Raw genomic sequence first — 22,594 nt, 5'->3', positions numbered from 1 at the left:
CACTGTTGTCTGTTCTTTAAAGTTTCTTGTAAACTCCTTTTCATGTCTCCTGTCTTTTTGTCATTTAGATAGTTAGTGCTTTCTCTGCTTGTTTTTTACACCCAGAAATTTTTTCCTTTTGATTCATATCTGAGTATATTCTATGAGTGCATAACCAAAACTAAGACATCCTATTTGTGTTTAGTGGAGTTTTAGTCAGCAAAATGAAGTAATGAAATGGGTAGTCATATCTATACTGCATTTTTTGTCTTTCATTTTTTAAATAGCTACATTTAAAAATTGATCATTAGATCAGTCAAAGTTTTGGTAGGAAATGCAGCGCACACTCAAATAGGGTACCTGAATGAAGGAATTCTTTCCAAAGACATGGGCAGAGCTATAAAACAAGATGGTTGTGTTCTCAGGGACAGAACAAAATAAACTGTTATCACTCTTAGGGCTGAAGAGGAAGATAGACCAAGACAGAATAACTATTGAGGAGATGTGCTTAATAAAAAGCTTTGGCCTTTAAGAGAGAAATGCAGTCAAACTGTGGTTGCCCTCTAAGAGGGAGCCTGGAGGATAGAAACTCCAATCTCAGTCTCCTTGCATGCTCCACTTTAGTCATCTGCCTGTGCTACCCATTTGCCAAACCAAACTAGAAGCCAGAAAGTACAGGGGCGAAGTGAAGAAGAATGGGAAGCAGATCTGAGCGGCAATGGGAAAATATCCAGCAAAAGATGGGTCATAGACACAAAATGTCATTGTCTATTGCTATTGGTATATAGCAAGATCTGCTTCTAATAATCCACATTCATCAGAATATAAAACAAATGGGTTTTTTTTAAGTCAGCAGCTGTGCTGAGCTATATACACGAGTGCCATCCAGACTGGGTCTAACTAATGTAAAACAAAAGTTATTCCCAAGCAGGATTAATATTTTCAGACATTTATTTTTCTTTAACAGCTAACAAAATCACACTGGGCATTTCTACCTTAAAATGCACTCAGGAAAATAACAAATTCATATTATCAATAAAAATGCATCATAAGCTACAGCTAAGCACATGCAGCCTAAAAGAACAATACTCAATAAGTAGGAATTGCAAAGGGAGATAATTTGATAAATCTAGTAACAAATTTTGCAAATTTGACAAGTGCTTATTGTGAATTATAAAAAATTATGAAGGTAAGGTGTTTAACTAAAGATAAATTATAAAAAATTATGAAGGTAAGACATTTCTTTTAAGGAAAAGAAAACATCTTCAAAAGAAGACCAAAAGAAACTCATGAGGCTATAAAAGCAAGCCCACCAAAGACTTCATGACTAAAACATCAAAAGCTATGAACAGATACTTCTCAAAAGAAGACATATATGAGGCCAACATATGAAAAAAAGCTCATCATCGCGGTCATTAGAGAAATGCAAATCAAAACCCCAATGAGATACCATCTCATGCCAGTTAGAATGGTGATCATTAAAAAGTCAGGAAACAACAGATGCTGGAGAGGATGTGGAGAAATAAGAATGCTTTTACACTGTTGGTGGAAGTGTAAATTAGCTCAACCATTGTGGAAGACAGTGTGGCGATTCCTCAAGGATTTAGAACCAGAAATACCATTGGACCCAGCCATCCCATTACTGAGTATATACCCAAAGGATTATAAATCATTCTACTAAAAAGACACATGCACATGTATGTTTATTGTAGCACTATTCACAATAGCAAAGACTTGGAACCGACCCAAATGCCTATCAATGATAGATTGGATAAAGAAAATGTGACACATATACACCATGGAATACCATGCAGACATAAAAAGGATGAGTTCATGTCCTTTGCAGGGACATGAATGAAGCTGGAAACCATCATTCTCAGCAAACTAACACAGGAACAGAACCAAACACCGCATGTTCTCACTCATAAATGGGAGTTGAACACTGAGAACACATGGATACAGGGAGGGGAACATCACACACCAAGGTCAGTCATGGGGTGGGGGGCAAGGGGGGGATAGCATTAGGAGAAATACCTAATGTAGACGATGGGTTGATGGGTGCAGCAAATCACCATGGCATGTATATACCTATGTTAACAAACCTGCATGTTCTGCACATGTATCCCAGAACTTAAAGTATAATAAAAACACAAAACATTGCATATATCAGAAATATCTAGAAATATAAATTTGTGTTAGACACACTCTTAGATAAATTAGTTTAAAGAGTTTAATGCCAAATGAATGGAAAAGAAAAAAATACACGCCATCAAGAAAGAAAAAAAGAAATTGAAGGGAAATTGAAGGCTAAAACTGGTTTTCATGTACATTATGTTAGGCAAATTGATCTGTAGCTTTTGGCTATTTCCTGAGATATTTCACAGAGTTGGTTATAATTAATCACATTTTTTGATTTTCAAGAAGTTAGAAACTATTCCATATATTATCTTTTAATCACTGAACTTATTGTCCAACGATTCCTCACATCTGCTGCTAATAGTGGTAGATATTTGCACTTTCTGCTCAACATGTAAGTTCCACAATGCCCTGTTAAAGAAACTTCTCCAGTGGGATGGGATAAAAACATCAAAAATGTAAGTTTCTAAATGCTTACTCTAAATTTCTGGCTTATTTTAGCAGTACTGGTAAAAGTATTTAACCAACACAAGTTTGTAAACCACTATTTGAGTAGTGTTGTGATATACAAGAGAGACAATTTGTGCCCTCTAATATATTTTATTACTTAGGATTGCTTTTGATTAAGAGTAATGGGAAAAAATAGCCAAACAACTTCAAATTTCCAAAAAGAAAAAAAATTAATGCCTCCAGAAATATTTTGCATAGAGATGTTGGAATTAAATCCTCAGTAAAGTAAATAAACAAATAAAAAGTTTCAAAATAACCCCCCCTCTAAAAATAAAAATAGAGAATCTGAAATTGTCATCAACTTTCAGGAAAATATTAGTTCTTTTCTAAAGATATTCTTCATCAAATTCCCAGTACATCCCAAAGCTTGGAGCTATCAACAAAAGAATTTAGTATTATTGCTATTATTATTGTTATTGCATGTACAACAGGGCCACATTGCATTGTGCATTATTTTAAGATTTGTTTTCCAACTCCAACACAAACTACAAAATATCTGAGAAAATGTAAGCATTTAATTTTTACATGTTATTTTGCAATTATTCTAATTTACATCAAGTCTGTTTTTTAACCCACTTTTAACATAATTAGCTAAACCAGCAAAGTAAAAAATCGTCATTTTATTCTAATTTGATGATGACAAAATAAACTTTACTAGACCTTTCTTGGTCAAGAAAAAACAATAGTCAAGAAGCAGGAATGTGAAAAGGAGTTAATTTGAGAAATGTAGTAATAAATGTAAATTTGACAAGTATTTACTGTGAATCACATAAAATTATGAAGGTAAAAATGTTTAACTTGCATGAATGTGAAAAAGTAATGAAGCAAATAATAATGATGTTATTCCAAAGAAATAAGAAACCAAGAATTTCTACTAGTCTTTTACGTATTGAGTTTGAGTTTTGAGGTGCTAAAACCAAAGTATGTTATTTCTGAATATGTATGTCTAATGAAGCAACAAACATCACCTTTTAAATGCCATTTATGTAAACCACAAAGAAGTTCAAACTAAAAAATGCTTGAAAGTATTACAAGAACCTGAAAAGTATCAATATTTCATCTGTTGGCTGTAGCCAACAGCACTTTGTATTGCTAAGACTAAAAAAGTATAGTTAATTGACAAACAAGAGTCACAGACTGCATCAGAGATTTCCAATGAATCTTTGCCATGTATTCAGCACTGGTCGACCACATAGTGCAATGTACTCAGCACTGGCTGACAATATGGAGACAAACTTAGAGAACAAATAAATCTAGTAAACTATTTTTCATTGCAACTTAAGAAATGCACAGACGTTGCAAACTTCAGCAATTGCTTTACCAGAAGTGCAATTTGGACATATTAGTGACATAAAGGTAGAACTGTTGGATTAGCACCATTATTTACAAGTATAATTAGCTCTGAATGGAATAAAACTAGAAAAGCTTGCATTTGTTGTTATTATTTTATTTATGTATTTATTTTGAGACAGAGTCTTACTCTGTCACCCAGGCTGAATGGAGTGTAGTGGTGCCATCTCAGCTCACTGTAACCTCCACCTCACAGGTTCAAGTGATTCTCTGCCTCAGCCTCCCAGGTAGCTGGGATTACAGGCGAATGCCACTATGCCCAGTTAGTTTTTGTATTTTTAGTAGAGACGGGGTTTCACTATGTTGGGCAGGCTGGTCTTGACCTCCTGACCTCTAGTGATCTGCCTACCTCAGCCTCCCAAAGAGCTGGGATTACAGGCATGAGCCACCGTGCCTGGCCTTAAAAATTCTTACAAGTAAGCTTTGTGTAGGACCACTGCAATGGAATGTAATCACTTGAAGTAGTTATTCAAATGGAGGAGTTTACAATAGAAACCTTCTAAAAGCTGGGAAATACTGACTCCAGCCAAATAACGAAAATGACGAAATTAAAACAGAAGAAAAACAGGGACTTCATTTCTACAACTGCATGGAGCTGTATTCTGCCAACCACCTGGATGATCTTAGAAGTACATTCTTTACCAGAGCCTCCAGGTAACAGACTGGCTCAGCTGGCCCCTTTTCCCCATCCCCAGCATAACTGAGCAAATGTTAGTGACAAATAAGAATTGTATATATTTATGTTGTATAATGTGATGTTTTCATATATGCATACATTGTGAAATGATGACCACAATCAGGCTAATTAATATCTCCATTACTTCACAGTTATCTTTTTGTGTGTGTAGTGAGAATATTTAAGGTCAACCCTCTGAGCCACTTTCAAGTATGTATTAACTATAGTCACCATGCTGTACAACAGATCTCCAGAATGTATTGATTCTAACTGAAACTTGTTACCCTTTGACCAACATACCCCATTTCTACCTCCCACTCCTAGCTGTTGGCAACCATCATTCTACTCTCCGCTTCTACGAGTTTGATAGTTTTAGATTCTATATATAACTGAAAACATGGCATATTTGTCTTTCCATGTTGGGCTTATTTCACTTAGCATAACGTCCTCCAAGTTCATCCATGTCATCTCAAATGACAGAATTTCCTTCTTTTTAAAGGCTAAAAAGTATATGTATATATACCACATTTTTGTGATGCATTCATCCATCAATGGACACTTAGGTTAATTTTATATCTTGGCTATTGTGAATAGTGCTGCAATGAACATGAGAGGGCAGATGTCTCTTTGACACGCTGATTTCATTTCCACTGAACATATGCCTAGTAGTGGGATGGTTGGTTCCTATGGTAGTTCTATTTTCAATTTTTTTTAGGAACTTCTACAATGGTTATACTAATTTACATTGACATCAGTAGCATACAGGGTTCCCTTTTCTTCACATCGTTACCAACACTTGTTAGTGTCATCTTTTTTTTTTTTAAGACAGGGTCTCACTCTGTCACCCAGGCTGGAGTGCACTGGCCGCGATCTTGGGGCTCACTGCAATCTGCAACTTCCTCCTCCTGGGCTTAAGCAATCCTCCCGCTTTGGCAGCTCAAGTAGCTGGGACTACAGGTGTGAGCCACCACACCCATCTAATGTATGTATGTATGTATGTATGTATGTATGTATGTATGTATGCATTTATTTGTTTTGTAGAAATGGGGTTTCACTATGTTGCCCAGGCTGGTCTCAAATGCCTGAGCTCAAGAGATCCACCCACTGCAGCCTCCCAAAGAGCTAGGATTATGGGAGTAAGCCACCACGCTGGACGCTTCATCTTTTTTTTTTTTTTTTTTTTTTAAATAGACGGAGTTTTGCTCTGTCACCCAGGCTGGAGTGCAGTGGAGTGATCTTGGCTCACTGCAACCTCCACCTCCCGGGTTCAAGCGATTCTTCTGCCTCAGTCTCCTGAGTAGCTGGAATTACAGGCGCCTGCCACCATACCAGGCTAATATTTTGTATCTTTTAGTAGAGATAAGGTTTCATCATGTTGGTCAGGCTGGTCTTGAACTCCTGAACTCAGGTGATCTGCCTGCCTCAGCCTCCCAAAATGCTGGGATTACAGGTGTGAGCCACTGCACCCGGCCTCATTTCTTGTGTAACAGCCATTCTAACAGATATAAGGTGATATCTCATTGTGGTCTCAATTTGCATTTATCTGATGACTAGTGATGCAGAGCATCTTTTCTTATATCCTATTGACCATTTGTATGTCTTCTTTTGAGAAATGTCTATCCAGGTTCTATGTTCATTTTTTTTAATTGTCTGTTCTTTTTTCTATTGAGTTGTTTGAGTCCCTTAAATATATTGGATATTAACCTTTTTTTGGCTGTGTGGTATGCAAATATTGTTTTCCATCTGCTATCTTGGTTTCAATTTGTGAGACATCAAGCAGAGAACCCAGCTGAATCTACCTGGATTTCTGACCAAAAGAAATGTGAGATAGTAAATGAATATTATTTTAAACCTTTTAAGTTGTAATTTGTTTTGGTTACAATAGAAAACTAAAACAAGATACCCCGTAATTTAGCAATTATCATTGAAGTGGGTGATAATCTTTTTACTGCAGTCTGTAAAAAGTTATCACTAAGCATCGTATTATTTGATGGAATGTTTAGATTTTATTTTCTAAAGAAGATTCACACATAAGGAGTTCATGAATCCAGAATTCATTTCTTTCTTTAAAACATAATTTGTTTGGGTATTGTGTAATAGGAGAACTTATAGGAACTGGCTGCTGGTAAAAAGTTTGACATTAAATTTTGAAAATACAGCGTAACTTTGTAGGCAAAAAATTTAACATTCTTAAATTGATGAAATTTGAAAAAAATTTCTTCGATTCCCATCATACTTAGGTGAGACTCATTTTTCTACTATGAATATTATTCAAACAAAATACAGAAACAGTGGAGAGTTACATTAGTTCATGCAAAGAATAGTACTGAAACTCAATCTAAATTGGATAAAATTAAGAAGCATCAGAAAGATCACTGGTCACAATAAAAATTTTGATATTGATATACCTAATGTGTGTTCCCTATGTGCACATGGGTTGTTTTCTTGTTTGTTTAAAGACTTTATTTATTTATTTAGAGATGGAGTGTCGTTCTGTCACCCAGGCTGGAGTGTGATGGTGCAGTCTTGGTCCACTGCAACCTCCACCTCCCAGGTTCAAGCAATTCTCCTGCCTGAGCCACCTGAGTATCTGGGATTACAGGCACCCACCACCACACCCAGCTAATTTTTGCATTTTAAGTAGAGATGGGGTTTCACTATGTTGCCAAGGATGGTCTTGAACTCCTGACCTCAGGTGATTCACCAGCCTCAGCCTCCCAAAACATTGGGACTATAGGCGTGAGCCACCATGCCCAGCCTGACTTTATGTTTTTTTTTTTTTGAATTATTTTTTATTATTATACTTTAAGTTCTAGGGTACATGTGCATAACGTGCAGGTTTGTTACATATGTATACTTGTGCCATGTTGCTGTGCTGCACCCATCAACTCGTCAGCACCCATCAACTCGTCATTTACATCAGGTATAACTCCCAATGCAATCCCTCCCCGCTCCCCCCTCCTCATGATAGGCCCCGGTGTGTGATGTTCCCCTTCCCGAGTCCAAGTGATCTCATTGTTCAGTTCCCACCTATGAGTGAGAACATGCGGTGTTTGGTTTTCTGTTCTTGTGATAGTTTGCTAAGAATGATGGTTTCCAGCTGCATCCATGTCCCTACAAAGGACACAAACTCATCCTTTTTGATGGCTGCATAGTATTCCATGGTGTATATGTGCCACATTTTCTTAATCCAGTCTGTCACTGATGGACACTGGGGTTGATTCCAAGTCTTTGCTATTGTGAATAGTGCCGCAATAAATATACGTGTGCATGTGTCTTTATAGCAGCATGATTTATAATCCTTTGGGTATATACCCAGTAATGGGATGGCTGGGTCATATGGTACTTCTAGTTCTAGATCCTTGAGGAATCGCCATACTGTTTTCCATAATGGTTGAACTAGTTTACAATCCCACCAACAGTGTAAAAGTGTTCCTATTTCTCCACATCCTCTCCAGCACCTGTTGTTTCCTGACTTTTTAATGATTGCCATTCTAACTGGTGTGAGATGGTATCTGATTGTGGTTTTGATTTGCATTTCTCTGATGACCAGTGATGATGAGCATTTTTTCATGTATCTGTTGGCTGTATGAATGTCTTCTTTTGAGAAATGTCTGTTCATATCCTTTGCCCACTTTTTGATGGGGTTGTTTGTTTTTTTCTTGTAAATTTGTTTGAGTTCTTTGTAGGTTCTGGATATTAGCCCTTTGTCAGATGAGTAGATTGCAAAAATTTTCTCCCATTCTGTAGGTTGCCTGTTCACTCTGATGGTAGTTTCTTTTGCTGTGCAGAAGCTCTTTAGTTTAATGAGATCCCATTTGTCAATTTTGGCTTTTGCTGCCGTTGCTTTTGGTGTTTTAGACATGAAGTCTTTGCCCATGCCTATGTCCTGAATGGTACTACCTAGGTTTTCCTCTAGGGTTTTTATGGTATTAGGTCTAACATTTAAGTCTCTAATCCATCTTGAATTAATTTTCGTATAAGGAGTAAGGAAAAGATCCAGTTTCAGCTTTCTACTTATGGCTAGCCAATTTTCCCAGCACCATTTATTAAATAGGGAATCCTTTCCCCATTTCTTGTTTCTCTCAGGTTTGTCAATGTTTTTTTTAGAGCAGTTTTAGAGCAAAATTGAAAGCACAGAAATTTCCCATATACCTCCTACTCCTATATATGCGCAGCCTGTCCTATTATCAACATCTGGACCAGAATGGTAGATGTGTTATAACTGATGAATCTACATCAACACATCATAATTACCCAAAGTTCATAGTTTCCATTAGGGTTCACTCTTGGTGTTGTATATTCTATGGGTTTGGACAAATGTAAAATGTCATGTATGCATTATACTATTGTTGTACAGAGTGTTTTTGATGCCTTAAAAATCCTTTATGCTCTGTCTATTCATCAGCCCCACCACCCCGATCCCCCACCACGCCTGGCAACTAGTTTTTTTACTGTCTATAGTTTTGTCTTTTCCAGAATGTCTTACAGTTCGAATTTAACACTATGTAGCCTTTTCAGATTGGCTTCTTTCATTTAGTGATATGCATTTAAGGTTCCTCCATGTCTTTTTATGACTTAATAGCACATTCATTTTTACTGTTAAATAATACTCTACTCTATTGATGTACCACTGTTTTCCATTTATCTACTGAAGGACATCTTAGTTGCTTTCAAGTTTTAAGAATTATAAAGCTGCTAAAACATTCATGTGCAGGTTTTTCTCTGGACTTAAGTTTTCAACTCCTCTTGGTAAGCAACAAGTAGCATGATTGCTGTATCTTATGGTAAGAGTATGTTTAGCTTTGTAAGAAACCACCAAATTGTCTTCCAAAGTGGCTGTACCATTTTTTATTCCCACCAGCATCAAATAAGAGCCCCTGTTGTTCCATGTCCTTGCCAGGATGTGATGTTGTCAGTGTTCTGACTTTTGGCCATTCTAATAGGGTGTGTGGTGTCTCATCATTGCTTTAATTTGCATTTATCTGATGACTTATGATATAGAGTATCTTTTCACATGCTTATTTGCCATCTGTATTTCATCTTTGTTGAGGTGCTGTTTTCGGTCCATTTTTAATCATGTTGTTTGTTTTTTCTTCTTTTCAAGTTTGTAAGAGTTCTTTGTATATTTTGAATAACATATTTTATCAAATGAGTCTTTTGCAAATGATTCCTCACAGTCTGTGCTTGCCTTCTCATTTTATTGGGATTGTCTTTAACAGGACAATCCCAATAATGAAATTTAATGAAGTCCACATTATCAATTATTTTTTTCATAGATCATGTATTTGGTGTCATATCTAAAAAGTCACCATTATATTCCAAGTCATCTAGATTTTTATCTGCACATAGATTTTTAATACATGAAATTACTCTTTCACTAATATCTGTTTTGTTATGACTAATGACAAAAAGTTATGAGCATATTTATCTCCATATTAGTTACATGCATTTTCACTCAATAATATACATAATTTTGTAATTGTTTTCCTTTCCCCTGTGATATATTTGTTTTGATTATATTTACTCAAAAGCAACTTTATGTCTGTTGATTCGAATTATTTACATTTGGTTTTGGGGTGTCTTTATTTTTCATTTTATGGTAATTATCTTTCATTTTAATTTTTCCATGACAATTTGGAAGTTTTAAAATTGGTACTTTATAGAGAGTTGGAAAAGCATTTTTCAAAAGTAATCTATATGCCTGCTGATTCCTTACATCCTAACTCCAGACCTATTACATTTAGTCTCTGGAGTTGTCCAGGAATGTGTGTTTGTCTTATTTTGTTTTAAGCTTCCCAGGTGAGTTTAATATGCAACCCGAGGCCTGGTGCAGTGGCTCATGCCTGTAATCCCAGCACTTTGGGAGTCCGAGACAGGAGGATCATCTGAGGTAGGGAGTTCAAGGCCAGCCTGGCCAACATGGTGAAACCCCATCTCCACTAAAAATAAAAAATTAGCTGGGTGTGGTGGCACGTGCCTGTAATTCCAGCTACTCGGGAGGCTGAGGCACGAGAATTGCTTGAACCTGGGAGGCGGAGGCTGCGGTGAGCCGATGTTGTGCCACTGCACTCCAGCCTAGGCAGCAGAGTGAGACTCTGTCTCAAAAAAAAAAAAAAAAAAAAAAAAAAAATGCAACCTGAGTAGCTTAAAGTAATTGTATAACAAAATCAGAACTTTGACGTAAATATGAAAAATATAAGGTTTGCAGAGATGTAGGAAGTAGAATCATCTTTTTCTTGGTCTTCTTTTATTTTGTCCTTTAGCTTTGTCAAGTACAGTCCCTTACTCTAACATAAACGTTTTTCTATTGTTGAGTAAAACCATATTCTAAAGCAAAAAACCTTCTCTAAAAAGAAGCTACCTTAAAATTTAAACATTTATCATAGGATGAGCAGGCTAGATATGTCTTTTTTTTCTTTTTTGAAAAAAATGGAAAATAATTAGAATCAGAAAACCTATGTTAAAATAACTGCACTGACATTAACATGTGTTTCATATTTGAGGAAGGGGGTTCAGAAGACCACAGGAGTTAGGGAAGGAGGGGAAAAGAAAGTAAAATCACCCAAGGAAGTTTTAAATTAACTCATCTAATCTGATTTTCCTTAAAAGAGAGAGGAAAAGTGGGTATGGGTAGGGGTGGAGAAGAATCTGCAAAGAGAAAGGAGGAAGAAAAGGGGTAAAGAGAGAGGGAAAAGAGAAGGGCAAGGGCAAAGCGAAATGGGGATTGTTTCATACTATACACGATGACACTCCAACACCAGGATTCTGCCAGTACCAACCTAGACTCTCTAAGAGCTTCAGCAGAGAGGTTGAGGAGGAAGGAAACATACAGTTCATAAAAGCCAGGGGAGGTAGTTCCGCATGGGCTCACTGGTTGAAAACCACTTGTATACGACAATTTCTCAGGCGGTATTGATAACCATAAAAAACTAGAAATTTGGCCAAGGGGTGAGACTCCCAGTGATGGGAGTCCCATCCCAAGGACTAACTGAAGACCAGGGAGGAATGTTAACAGCCACATCTGTATCTTCTATGGCAATTGCTTCCGGGAGGAGCAGGGCAGCAGGAAGGTGGGCAGGAATGCTAGGTACTTGGCTTCTGGATCCCTCCTCCCTGATTATTCAATAAGCGCTTCTTACTTGTTCAAGTATCAGTTTCTCATTTGTAAAACAGAAATGATAATATCTAAGCAGAGTTGCCTGAGGATTAGGCAAGATAAAATATTTCACATATTGTAGGGTGTCAGTAAATGATAGTCGTTTAATAGTTGAGCGTGAGAGAGAGATTAAATATCTATCTTCATCCAAAAAAGGGGGGATTGTGTTATTCATTGTTGGACCTAAATTCTCAAAGAGACTTCAAAGTAGAGTGGACTATATAAATGGTTGAGAACCATTTACCAGAATAGATGAGCAAAAACAAGTTACAGTTACAAGTTCAAGTGGAGTTGAATAATAGAACTTGGTCAAAAATGCTAATCAGTAATGGAGTTCAAACATTCAGCTTCTAAAATGCTATTTGCTAAAAAGAGAGTCTTGAACCATCTATTAAAACCTACTGCAGAAATAATTCATAACATTTCACTCCTTCTCAGGACAGTTATATGCATACAGCATGTTGACTTGTAAATTGGACAAAAAGGAGCCAACAGTAGCATATTTCATGATATTTCATAGTCGTTAGTAACCCCCAGACCATTTTACAACAGAAATAAAAAAATAAAATGAGGTTAAAAATTTTAACTTCTTCTGCTATTAAGACACTTTTTTTTTTTTTTTTTTTTTACTTTGCAGGAAAATCACAATTAAATGTAAAGAAACTAAAATGAACTTGTTAAATTGGATTATTTCACTTTTACATCACTGTCAAGAAGTAGCCATAATTTGTACTGAATCAGCAAAACATGATGTAAAAGTAAAAATTAGCTTTAAGTAAATTAAAATTATTATTAAGATTAAAATATCCTTTTATTTTCTACAGTCCCAAAACACAAAGTACTCATTGAATTTGTGGATAGAAATGGAAATAAAATGTTAAGCGAATAAAAATGATCTGAATGACTGAATTGCTCTCCTTTTAAAATAAGCAAAACCTTCCCCAAATAATGAAATGAAAGGTTAAAAAAAAAAAACCCAGTTATTTTAGACACCAACTATTTCTAGGACCCAGCTCTCTGCTTGCTCTAATGTTCTTGGCTTACAAAGCGTCCCACTGTGGAAGATGGTCTAAAGTAGCTGCCACATTTTCTCTATCACTTCCCAGAGGTAAATTCTGATAATTTAAATAGATTTCAAAGATTTACCTAGCATATTTATCTGAAGTGGCCAAAAAAATGGCTTGATTTTAGGCTGTAATTACATCAGATATGGTTTTTATAATTAAGTGATATTTACTCTTAAATTTATTCTAGTACAAAAAAATATAATATCTGGAATATAGTTTCTCCTATGACCTCAGCTTTGGGCTGACAAGAATCTCCCAGTGGACAAATCCACTATGAGCTTCTCAGTACTGACCTTACCTGATCCCTCCATGGTATCTGATCCTGTCAACCATCCCTTCTGGAATTAAATGTCTTCTTTTTCATTCATCATTACACTCCTAGGACATTTGGCTTTTCTCCCTCTCAGACTTCTGTGTGATACAGTGGGTAAGTGTGCAACGCAGGAATCAGCAGCTTACTTTAATCCTTGCTCCAGAACAGACTATGTCTGTTTCATTGTGCAGATTACTTAAACTGCAGATGCCTCAGTTATCTCATCTGCAAATAGGGATTATATTGGTATTTCTTGTTAATGAGACCTTACTATCCAAGTGGAGAGGCATACTTATTAGGTGTTTTTTTGTGTAATACCCTTTTAATTAATTATATAAATGCACTAAGCAATAAATACTTTAAACATGAAAATATTACAAAATTAGTACATCAAAATGTGTGGGTTTAATTGATAACTATAAAATCTAGGTTGAAAATAAATGGGGATTTATTAACCTTTGTGCATACTTGGCCTTTTATAATAAAATATTGAAAGTACTGATTCACGATTACATAGATTTAACAATTTTTCAGCATTAAATTATAAATTACAAAGAGATACACACGCACACACACACATATATGTTGTGGCCTTGTAATATATATAGAGTACATGTGATTCTCTTAGATGTTTAAACAACCAAAAACATACAATATCTAATATTATATTAATCAAAAGAATAACCAGCATACTTAAACAAAAACTGCTTTTAAAGTTGTTAATAAAATTATTTAAATTATTTTTATCATTATCTATTTTTATTTGCTTATTCTTTCTTTCCAGAATATCTTCCTAAGGCTTTTAGTAGTTTTCCCATTATTATGCCTTTTTAGAGTTTCAACAATCTTATTATATTCTATACAAAAATATGTGAAATTTTGAGCCACCCAAGGTTATAGAATCTGGGGCAATATAGGAAAGGGTACTTATTGGGAAATATTACCTATTAACCTAGCTGCAAAAAATTTCTAAACAAAACATAAGAAAACCATACCTAGGGATATCAATAAAAAAGAATATAATGAAGATTGGTTAGTCTCAGAAGAGCAAGGATGATTTAATACTGTAAAATCTATTTTTACAGACCATAACACTGGTGTATTGATGTACTTAAAGCAAAATAGTAGGGAATATTTTGATATATGCCAAAGAATAATTTCATTAAATTCAGTTTCCATTCATGATTCTAAAAACAAATAAAAAAATTTTTGCAAGCTAAGAATAGTTCTCCTTATTTTAATTAAATGTATCTAGGAAAAACTAAAACAAACATGATAATTAATGATAAATCTTTGGAAGCTTTATCTTAAAAGCCAGAAACAATACAAGGGTATCCGTATCATTACTACTATTCAAAATGTAATAGGCAGTTGCAGTCAAGAATAATATTAAAAAGAAAAAGAATATAAATACATGAAGAGACACCATATTTATTTTTTAAATATTTACATAAAAATCTCAGAAGAATCTGTACATACAAAAAATAGATTATGTCCAAATAAAAAGAGATTTCTGAATAAACAATTAATACAGAAAAGTTAGTGATACGGGTTTTAGTGCCAGTAAAGATGGCTTTTGGCTCCTGTCTCTAAAAGCAACTTTGAAGGACTAAAGAAGGAAACTTGAAATCCAGGATACTATAGACCAAAAGAAAAAAAAAAAAAAAAAAACTTGAGCTAAGCCCCTGGAAAATGAAAAGCTATTTTAAAAATGTTAGAGAAAGAAGTTAGTCAGTGCAGCTCTGCAAGAATAAATTAGTAAATAGGAGTTCGAGTTATTCTTTATAACTACTGATATGTATGCAACAACAAACAATAAAAATTTAGCAAAGCTATACAAGCAATATAATTACTATGCTTGACCAAATGGACATATAGAGAATTCTATATTTATTTATTACAGAATATACATTTTTCCCAAACACACAAGAACAATTTATCTCTCTCTTGATTTTTTCTATGTCCCCCCTATTCACAATATAGACCTGGCACAGGACCTGGGCTGAGGTGTATATGTGGTGTGTTTACTCTATCTCTTTTTTCTGTACAGTCAATGCAAGCACACAGTTGGTGGTAAGCACCAGGAGGCCAACAATTTCTAAAACTTGATCACATACTAGCTTAGAAAGTATGTCTTAACAAATTGCTAAATGTTGGTAATCTACATGAGTAGATTATATTCCCTGACATCAAAACACAATTAAGTTAGAAAATTATAACAAAAGGATAAATCAACCCTACATATATTGGGAAAGAAAAAAAAAACAATTCTAGGTTACCTATGGCTCAAAAAAAGAAATAACAATGAAATTTGAAAAATATTTAGAATTAAATGAGAGTAAAATACTGCATATAAAACCTTATGACGTGCAAGAAAATGGCACTTCAGAGGAAATGTTACATAAACATTCATCTAACATCAAGGGAAACCTAAAAATTAACTAGCTAACATTAGAAATGAGAAAAATAACAACAAAATAGACCCCAAAAAAAGTAGAAGTAAAGAGAAATTTTAAGAGCAGATATCGGTGATATACAGAACAAAATCTGACAACAGTCAACAAAGCCAATATGATAAAAATAATTAGTTTTCAGAAAAATTCAAATTAAAAGCGTAATGAACTTCTATTTCACACTAACTAGAATGGCTAACATTAAAAAAAAAAAACTGACAATACCAAATTTTGAGGAATATAGAACAATGAAACTCTAATACGTTGCTGATGGAAGTGAAAATAAGCTATAACAATGTAGGAAATCTATTTGTCTGTGCCTTTGTAAGTTAACTGCATACCTACACCCTGACCTAGAAATTTCATTCCCAAAGCAATGAAAACACTGTCATAAAAAGACTTGTACAAGAATGCCTATAGCACTGTTTTTCGCAATAGTCCCAAACTACAAACAACTCAACCATCTGTCAGTGGGAAAATGGATGAACAATTTGTGGTATGTTTATATAATAGGATTATTCTCAGTAACAACAAAGAACGAATTACTGCTACATGCAATGACATGCATAAATATCAAAAATATTACACTGAGTGAAAAAAGCCAAACACAAAAGTGTGCATACTATATTATTTCATCTATGCGAAATTCAGGCACAGACAAAACTACTGCATGGTGATGGTCTATGGGAGGTGTAAGGATTGAATGGAAGGTGGCATGATGGATATAGTATATATTAGTGGTGGTAACATGGGTGTACGTATGTATCAAAACTCAATGAAACAGATTAAATTTGTAAAGATGACCACAGTAATATCTCCCATACTGTATGTTGTTGTGCAATGTGACCTTTCCACTCCCCCAAACAAGAGATACAGTCTAATCCCAATCCTTGTGAATCTGGGCTTAATTTAGTGACTTAGTTGACTAACAGAATGTGGCAGAAGTGACACTCTAGGACTTTAGAGGCCAAACTACTAAAAAGGCCCTACAATTTGCTCCTGGATCTCTTGGGACATGCAGAATCCAGCCACCATGCTATGAGAAGACAATGTCACATGGAGAGCCACGTTTAGAGGATCAGGTTTATAGTTCTAACCAAGTGCCCAAGTAACAGCAAGCAGAAACTGCCTGGCATGTGAGAGAGCCATTTTGGTTGTCCAACCCAATCAACCCTTCAGATGACTACAGACTCAGCTGACATCAAACCACATCCTGTGGTTTAAGGAGACACCCCAAATGACAATTATCCAGACAAGACAGTCAACTCCAAAACTGTGAGAGTTGATTAAAACAAATGTTTTAAGCCACTAAGTTATAGATAACCAGGACTCTGACTGAATTGTGTGGACATTTGTACATTTCACTACACGCAAATTTGCCCTCAGTACAAATAAGATTATAAGAGAAAATACTGTATTGGAATTAGTGACATATAACAGAAATAAAAAGGGCTCAAACACTATAGAAGCATATTTCTCTCTGATGTACAAAAAGAAAAAAGAAAAGAATCTAAAAGTTCAAAAACAATGTAGGGTGTATTTGGCAGCTTCACAATCATGAGATCAGCCCCTGTCTAAATCTTCCTTTCATGGTCCTTGTTAGGCCTCCCCTGAGTTCAAGTTGTTCACAGGCTCATGTAGCATCAAATCACTGGGGAGCCACTGTTGGTCACTATGTATTATTGATCCTCATCTTCAAAGAAGCACTGTTAATCAAGTCTGCTTTTCATCCCTTTGTCATTCTCTCACGTTCAGGATGCCATTATCTCTATCCTCGATTAATACAATAACTGCTTATCTATCATTCTCCTTCTGACCTTTCTTCCTCCTGAGAAAAGAGAAATAACTCAGAGCAGTCTGACTAGTGCTGCCTCACCCATTATCTTCATGTTCTTGGAATCTGTGGCACAAAAACCAGGTATACCTAATCAACAGTTTGTTATTTTAATGTAAGTTATTGGTAAACAACTTAGGAACTGCCTCTTCTTTCCTTTAAAAACCCACATGTAACTGCTGCTACTTGGAGCATATACTCACGGCAACTTGAATTGTCTCTTGGGCTGCAGTCCTCAAATCTGACCCAAATAAACTCTCTATATTAATTTTCTCTCCATTTTTTCCTTTAGGTTGATATTCTAGTCTCATCTTTTACATGATTCAGAAACATAAATCTCCTAATCATTTCACTCTTCTACCAGCCTTTCAGACCCTTTAATTTCAGACCCTGTAATACAACCTTATTGCCAATAAAATAAAATCCAAACTCATAGGGACTATCCAGATTCCTGGAGCATAAGGTTTGAATATATGCTTTATATTTATATCTATTGTTTTGGGGAAAAAAATGTAGTTTTGGTTTCTATTATAAAGTTAAATTTTCTCTTTCTCTCTCTCTCTCTCTCTCTCTCTCTCTCTCTCTCTGTCTTTCCCTCTCTCTCTATATATATATGTGTATGTGTGTATACACACACACACATATTCACATATATATACACACACACATATATATTATAAATCCTAATTGCAAACCTTTGGTGCAAAATATGTTGGAAAATGGATTATCTTATTCATTTTGGGGTCCCACACACTTACATTAGAAAACACCATTTGGAAACTTACAGAGTAGTGTGAAGGGAAAAGTGAGGCAATGTAACAAAATGTCCCTTTGGGAAATAGTTAAAACAATAAAGATGATTGGTTTGTAAAAGTGAAGTAGAGACACATAGGTGATGGGATATCACTGATGTCTCTTAAGTATGAAGGCTTTGCATATTTTGTTTAGTAACTCCTCTGTCTTCATGGTTTGTACTTCTCTACTCTGAGGGTGTGCGTGTGTGTGTGTGTATTTGTGTATAATTTTTAATAGTTTTGTTTTGACAATTAAGTTATTAATTTATTCACAAAAGTGTTCTGGCAGAAGATAAATGTAGAATTTCATTTCTATATGGATAACCATATAGATACATAGAGACATACGTAGTTGGATAGAAGAAGGTTTTCTTCCATTCATGCCTGAACTTCAAGGCAGAAAACTGAAGCTGTCTTATGCTATGACTTAAAAAGACAAAAGTAAAAAGCTAAGCTTGTGGAAGAGATGACAGTAAGTGTTACATAGGGAGAAACAAATTTCTTGGGATTGTGGAGAAAGAGAGATATCTCCTGAGACTGGAATGTAGCAGAAGTCATCCAGATACATGTCCTCTGTTGGAATGGCACTCCCAGGAGGTGACAGTACCTCAAAAGAAATGGCTGGGCCTTGTGCCTTAGGAGACTGGACCCCACAGCCTAGAAGAGGCATAAAAATCTTTCCTGGGCCTAACTGTGGCCCATAAGAGGTATGTCAAACCAGAGGAAGCCATATAGATGGGACAATTGACCCAATACCCTGAGGTATCTCTCCAATGCTTTGTTGATGTATGAGCACTGTGAAAGGAAATTAAATTTTGGGACCCCAAACTCATCTAGCCAAAAGGAAAAGTCACGCTGGGAACTGGGTCACGCAAACCTGCCTCCACCTTTTGGTTGCTAAATAAGATGGCCCGCTACAAGATGAAAAGCTAGTTGCCTCCTCCATGTTTTGCCCACAAGGAAATTTCTGGTTAGCTGTTAAAACTTCACCATGGCAATGCACATTGATAGCTTTATACAAATGCAGTCACCCCAGTTTTCCAGACACAAATGCATATCCGGTTGTTCCCCTACCCCATTTGTCTGTGTTATCTTATGTAAATGAAGATTACCCCCATTTTTCCTTTGACCCTTTTGTTTATGTGAAAACTGCATGCTTCTCAATATACCACCCTTTCCCTTCTAAATTTGGACCCCTGAAAATCATTTTCAGAGAAAGGCATAGACCTGTCTCCCAGGTGCGTCCTTAACTCTGGCAAATAAATCTCCAAAAATGATTGAGACTTGTCTTCCATTGACAGTACCCAGGACCTTTGTAAACCCTGGGGCAAGGGCAGGTCTAATAACAATTGAGAGCAAATATTCAAGCAGTCAAGCAGAACAGAGTCTTGGAGTAGAAATTTATAGAAAGTACAGAAACACTATTTATTGCATATGTATGTTAATGAACTGATTCATAACTACTATGTAAATTTTAACTTTATAGTACTATATTTTAAAATTGGCAATTTTTTTTTCAGAAATAGTAAGTATAAATATAATCTGTAATTAATACAAAACAGTAATATTCAAAATACTGAAAACTGAAGCATTTAAAGTGTTTACAGGTGCTTTAGAAACCCTTGGACAAGATAGGAAGAATAAATACTGTGAAAATGGCCATACTGCTCAAAGTAATTAATAGATTTAATGCTATCCCCATCAAGCTACCATTGACTTTCTTCACAGAATTAGAAAAAACTACTTTAAATTCATATGGAACCAAAAGAAGAGCCCATATAGCCAAGACAATCCTAAGCAAAAGAACAAAGCTGGAGGCATCAAACTACCTAACTTCAAACTATACTACAAGGCTACAGTAACCAAAACAGCATGGTACTGGTACCAAAACAGATATATAGACCAATGGAACAGAACAGAGGCCTCAGAAATAAGGTCACACATCTACAACCATCTGGTCTTTGACAAATCTGACAAAAACAAGAAATGGGGAAAGGATTCCCTATTTAATAAATGGTGTTAGGAAAGCTGGCTAGCCATATGCAGAAAACTGAAACTGGACCCCTTCCTTACACCTTATACAAAAATTAACTCAAGATGGTTTAAAGACTTAAATGTAAAACCTAAAACCATAAAAACCCTAGAAGAAAACCTAGGCAATACCATTCAGGACATAGGCACGGGGAAAGACTTCATGACTAAAACACCAAAAGCAAAGGCAACAAAAGCCAAAATTGACAAATGGGATCTAATTAAACTAAAGAGCTTCTACGCAGCAAAAGAAAGTATCATCAGAGTGAACAGGCAACCTACATAATGGGAGAAACTTTTTGAAATCTGTCCATCTGACAAAGGGACAGAATCTACAGATTCTACAAGGAATTTGAACAAATTTACAAGAAATAAACAACCCCTTCAAAAAGTGGGTGAACAGACACTTCTTAAAAGAAGACATTTATGCGGTCAACAAACATATGAAAAGAGGCCATCATCACTGGTCATTAGAAAAATGCAAATCAAAACCACAATGAGATACCATCTGACACCAGTTAGAATGGCAATTAAAAAGTCAGGAAACAACAGCTGCTGGAGAGGATGTGGAGAAATAGGAATGCTTTTACACTGTTAGTGGGAGTGTAAATTAGTTCAACCATTGTGGAAGACACTGTGGTGATTCCTCAAGGAACTAGAACCAGAAATACCATTTGATCCAGCAATCCCATTACTGGGTATATACTCAGAGGATTATAAATCATCCTACTATAAACGCACATGCATACATATGTTTATTCTAGCACTATTCACAATAGCAAAGATTTGGAACCAACCCAAATACTCATCAATGATAGACTGGATAAAGAAAATGTAGCACATACACACCATGGAATACTATGCAGCCATTAAAAAGGATGAATTCATGTCCTTTGAAGGGACATGGATGAAGCTGGAAACCATCGTTCTCAGCAAACTAACACAGAAACAGAAAACCAAACACCACATGTTCTCACTTATAAGTGGGAGTTGAACAATGAGAACATGTGGACACAGGGAGTGGAACATCAAACACTAGGGCCTGTTAGGAGTGTGGGGCTAGGGGAGGGATAGCATTAGGAGAAATGCCTAATGTAGATGACGGGTTGATGGTGCAGCAAACCACCATGGCACATGCATACCTATGTAACAAACCTACATGTTCTGCACATATATCCCAGAACTTAAAGTATAAGGAAGGAAGGAAGGAAGGAAGGAAGGAAGGAAGGAAGGAAGGAAGGAAGGAAGGAAGGAAGGAAGGAAGGAAGGAAGGAAGGAAGGAAGGAAGGAAGGAAGGAAGGAAGGAAGGAAGGAAGGAAGGAAAGAAAGAAAGAAAGAAAGAAAGAAAGAAAGAAAGAAAGAAAGAAAGAAAGAAAGAAAGAGCAAGCAAGCTTTGGACAATGAAGAAAATGAATTAAAAAGCATCATTAAAGTTTAAACAGGAACTATTTTCATTCCTCTCCAATCAATCACTTATTTAGTTACTTATTTGGGAAATTCACAATGAGCTGATACTGAAATTATAAAACCCTGTTCTGGCATAGTTAGTTAAGTATTTCAAACCTCCTTTATTCACCATAGGAAGCCGTTTGTTTGTCTTTGATGCAAACAACTAATGTGATGAATGGTTTAGGAAGGAGCTACAAAAGAGATGTAATTGTTCATGAATTCTTATATTGGATTTATGTTGTGTGCCAGTACTTTTTATTTATTTGCAACTATCAGAAAAAGAAAATTTGAAATAAAATTCTAAAAGTGGGCCAAGATGGCTTCAGGTTGGCCATATGCATAATAAAAACTAGGCTTATATACTAAAGCTGAACTCTCCTCTCCAGGGCTGGATTCTGTCAAACATTTCATCGATGTTTACTGATTACAACTTTGTCTATCAGATAAAACACAAAGGAAAGATACAATAAGTCATCACTTTACAGACCATAAGAAACCAACATGCTCATTAACATTTCACTGTACATACAGTAACCACATTTGCTTTATCTTATATGTAATGTAAATGAGCATCAATCAAAATTATAAGAATGTCACTTTCACTTCACTGCTCCCCTTCTTCCATTTCCTACGTAACAGAATGTATAAATACAGTGTTTTGTGTAGCCCACTTGGGAACACATTCTCAGTTTTTTTGTTTGTTTTTGTTGTTTTTTTGTTTTATTTTTTGTTTGTTTTTTTGAGATGGAGTCTTGCTCTGTCACCCAGGCTGGAGTGCCCTCACTGCAAGCTCCGCCTCCCGGGTTCAAGCAATTCTGCCTTAGCCTCGGGAGTAGCTGGAAC

General features: G+C 35.7%; 1 protein-coding gene, 1 long non-coding RNA gene and 1 other non-coding gene across 13 annotated transcripts in view; 1 reads left to right on the top strand and 2 right to left on the bottom strand.

The window, feature by feature from the left end:
- Nucleotides 1–22,594, bottom strand: part of LOC105471108 (transmembrane protein 232) — a 306,948-nt gene that overhangs the window by 241,636 nt on the left and 42,718 nt on the right. For 6 of the 11 annotated variants that reach the window (XM_071098619.1, XM_071098624.1, XM_071098626.1 and 3 more), the window contains one exon: nucleotides 13,176–13,415. The exons of 3 other annotated variants lie outside the window; for them this stretch is intronic. The gene's annotated coding sequence lies outside the window, so the exon portion shown is untranslated. Of the gene's footprint in view, nucleotides 1–11,433; nucleotides 11,609–13,170; nucleotides 13,416–22,594 lie in introns of those variants that run through there. 2 more of the 11 variants (XM_071098622.1, XM_071098623.1) reach the window with 2 other exon arrangements.
- LOC105471107 (uncharacterized) overlaps nucleotides 1–22,594 on the top strand; it is a 71,461-nt gene that overhangs the window by 41,869 nt on the left and 6,998 nt on the right. The window lies entirely within an intron of this gene.
- Nucleotides 15,148–15,280, bottom strand: LOC112424832 (small nucleolar RNA SNORA51). Its single transcript, XR_003015773.1, has one exon. It is a non-coding gene; the product is annotated as a small nucleolar RNA SNORA51 (small nucleolar RNA).

This window comes from Macaca nemestrina, chromosome 6 (genome assembly GCF_043159975.1).
Source record: "Macaca nemestrina isolate mMacNem1 chromosome 6, mMacNem.hap1, whole genome shotgun sequence".
Taxonomy (NCBI): Eukaryota; Metazoa; Chordata; class Mammalia; order Primates; family Cercopithecidae; genus Macaca; species Macaca nemestrina.
Note: the sequence above shows the minus strand (reverse complement) of the source record. Positions and strands in the feature narration are given on the sequence as shown.